The sequence below is a fragment of the Orbicella franksi genome, chromosome 12 (assembly GCF_964199315.1).
Source record: "Orbicella franksi chromosome 12, jaOrbFran1.1, whole genome shotgun sequence".
NCBI classification, from domain to species: Eukaryota; Metazoa; Cnidaria; class Anthozoa; order Scleractinia; family Merulinidae; genus Orbicella; species Orbicella franksi.
The window spans coordinates 23,301,367-23,305,164 of NC_138156.1; positions in this window are offsets into that span (position 1 = coordinate 23,301,367).

Below are 3,798 nucleotides of genomic sequence, written 5' to 3' on the forward strand. Positions count from 1 at the left end.
TGTATTGGTGTAGTTCGTCGATCTGTGTACTAGTGCCCACTTGGCAAGATTTTCCTCCTGAAAGTAAAAGCTATATACATGTATGTCTCAAAATAAATTGCTGAAAATCTAAATATAATAGTGGGAGTCAGTTGCGTACGTATATTAAAGTTTATCGCCGTAGTTTATTTCATTCTGTTTGAAAATAATTATTTCATATTCAGGCATTAAATATCACTTTTATGATACACTATTTTCCGTATTTGCATGTAGTAATAACCCTTTTAAAAGGCCAGAGCGAGTATATGGAATATTGGTGGAAGTTGGTCCTACAATGTACACATAAGGTCGAAGAAGCCGGATGTTTTACTTTCCAATTTGTAAAGGCACGGTATCCTTTAGCTTTTAGCTTCATTAACATCTCACACTTTTTTCAGGCATCAGTGAATAATGTAAGACACCGTGGCAGAAATTTATCCATTCACGACATTGTGCAGTGTCGAATAACGGTAACGCATGACTAGTTGGCCAGTAGTTATCTAGTAACGAGCACACAATCGTCAAACAAATAGGTTGGTGTAATAACTTTTGTGGTCATCACGGTGGAGTATGTGTAGATGGTTAAATAAAGACTGGTAAACGTGCACAAATGAAAATTATCTTATGTTCCTCTTTTAGACATGCATCAGACCACTTTTTCCACACGATCTCACCCAACAATTGACCTCTTCATATCTGCTCTTATCGGCACTAATTACATTATTACGTAATATTGGTGAGTCACAGGCGATAAACTTTTGATATTTCAATTGAATATAAAATGAGAAGGTAGCTTAGTATTGATCAGAATATCTGTGTTGTAGAATGTTTTACTGACGAATAAACTTTGTTTACAAAAACAGTATATGTTACGACCATGGTAACAATACAATAGGTTATAGACAACAAGTTCGTTCGTCCATGAGTTCGTTAATTCATTCCTTCACCGTTGTTAGTCCAGATTTTACATCAGCCTTGATTTGTGGATGATGAGAGAGGCTTGCTCAGATAAATTGATGGATCTTTGTATTATCATTAAGACTTTCTCCTGGACGCCCAAAAGCGTTATAAGGATCTCTTCGTCACTGAAATTGATGTCATCCACGCCGTTTACGCTTTCAAAGACAAAACCAATAACTTTTAGTCAAATTTCTGCGCCAAACCAAACAATTGGACAAACAAAAAATCAAAAAGGCTTTTTAAGCCAACTTGTGATATTTAAAACGATCATGTTTCACTTGATACATATTACAAGGGTGGTCAAAAAAATTTTAAGGAGTTTGTATGTTCCGTGACACAGCATAAATTTTACAACAATCATTAAATTACAGATAATCTTTAGGTATGTTTAGGTGGAACTTTTGAGCTGTTTTGATCGTTACGACTGTAATGAGTTCTAACAAAAAACTGAATGTGTTACGTACGCAACTTACTCTACAGGTAAATAACTATAATCAACTGAATTTCTATCAAATGAGACCAAATCCACACTTTTTTTACGTCTCCTATCTTTTAGAATTACCCAATGGGAGTCGAGGACTATTCTGATATCGATATTTCTGTTATTTGGACTTGAGTTATTACAAACATTGCCGATTTTGTGTTGAGATGGTTGTAGTGAGTATTTCGCGTGGTTAATGTCACATCTCATTTCAGTGACCCACTGATGGAAATATAGAATACAGGTATTATGAATTAGTTTGCCAGTATTGATATAATACTCTCTATGATTCAATAGGTGAAAAGTGACAGCCATTAGCCAAGAGCAAAATGTACACCACAAGGTATACTTATGTTACGATGTGGAATAAATTGATATCATCGGTGATATTGATTCAAGAATATATCTCTCTGTGCGTAATTGACACACTCAGTGAGTGAACTCCGGTTTTAAAGGCAATATAACAAATTAGTTTTTGTAAACTACGTGGTTGGTTTATTACGTCAGCCCTTTTCTCACGTGCCACGCGACCAGATTGAGCCCGGCCAAGCTTAACCAACAATAATAGATCGCAAAGCACGTGCATACTACAAGGTTTGTTCTCGTTTATACATGTATTACATAATATTAGTTACGACCGGTCAGAAAAAAACACAGACTGCAGTTGGTGGGTCGCAGTTAGGCCGCAGTCCGCGTTTTATACCTGAGTCCGTGTTTTGTACCCGGTCCGTAATGCTTAGTCCGCGTTTTATACCTAAGTCCGTATTTTATACCCAGTCCGTAGTCCACAGCCCGCAGTCCGCAGTCCGCAGTCTACAGTCCGCAGTCCGCAGTCCGCAGTCCGCAGTCCGCAGTCCGCAGTCCGCAGTCCGCAGTCCGCAGTCCACAGTCCGCAGTCCGCAGTCCGCAGTCTATAGTCCTGACCGTGTAAATCGACACAAACGATGCCTGTTACGTCGGTATGCTAGACGACGTGCTTTTATTACTAAAACTAGGACAATTATTCTGTTTACGAGCAAGACTTTGAATTGCCTTGGCTTTATATATTTAGGGGAACAGCTACAGGGTATTTTCACTTCCGAAACAATAAAACGGAGGACATGTTAGTGTACCAAAGCAATCCTGTGGGAGTTGAACTCTTTTCCTATGTAAACACTTTCATTGGGTTTATGTTACATAATTGGGGCACAGAAATCTAGACCAGCAAAGTGAGACTACACATTTCCTCCTTTGATTTATTCAGCAGAAAGCAGCGTTGGTTTTGGTCGAATTAAAAAGAGAAGAGGGCACACAACACGCAGCCAAACTACAGCTTTCTGTTCGTACGAAAAGTCGTACACATTTCGTGAAGAAATGTCTGCAAGGTTTTTAAATGCCATGAACTCAGACTTCGAACTTTAATAAACGACTTATCCGCTACAGTCCACAATAAGCTGCCTCGACACTCGAAAGACCGCAATATTGCATAACACTTGAAAAAAAGGACATGGATAAACATGGAGATGACATCATTCGCCCCTTAAGAGTTTTTTTTTTTTCGTGGGGGGGGGGGGGGGGACGGATTGGGGTCCCCAGAAACAACAGTAGAAGACCATCCTATTGCACGATGATGTTATACCATAAACTGCCACTTGGAAGTCCTGCCGCTTATAAGCTACTCCGGTTATAGGCTCGTCTACCCGCAAACAAATTATTACTGTCGATTATAAGCCCCCCCCCCCCTGCCGATATAAGCCCCCCTCTAGTTTTAAATAAAATGATCTCGATTTATTATGATGTTCTAAAGCTTAACCGGTATAAGAAATGCGTATTTTGATCAACACGGTAGCTCCTTGCGAAACAGTTTTTTATTTTTTTTTTTATTTCACTTATAAGCCCCCTCGGATATAAGCCCCCCCGTTTTTAAGCCCATTGAAAACCCCTTTCGATGTTGTATAAGCCATGCCTTATAAGCCACTGTTAACGGTAATTAAATCAATTATTGCTATAAAATTAGTCCAGAAAAATTACTCACTCAGTGACTCTTCCCTGTCTTGCTAGAAACCACCATTGAAGTTCTCATAATCAAAGCTACTAGAATTGTTAAAATCAAACCCTTGATAAAATTAGGCTTGATATCACATTTCTTAAGGTGAAAAAAATTCTATTTATCAATATACTTTTTGCTGAGCATTGTGATCAAAAAGACTTGATGGATTAACCCGAATCACAACTGTTAAGAGTCCACTGAACGCTGCTATGTGTACTTCCAGAGGCTTTTACTTCGCAATAAATAACTCTTGCACGTCTTGCGTGCCTATGTTTGTACGTGCTAGAACTTTAGTAAAACGCCATTTTAG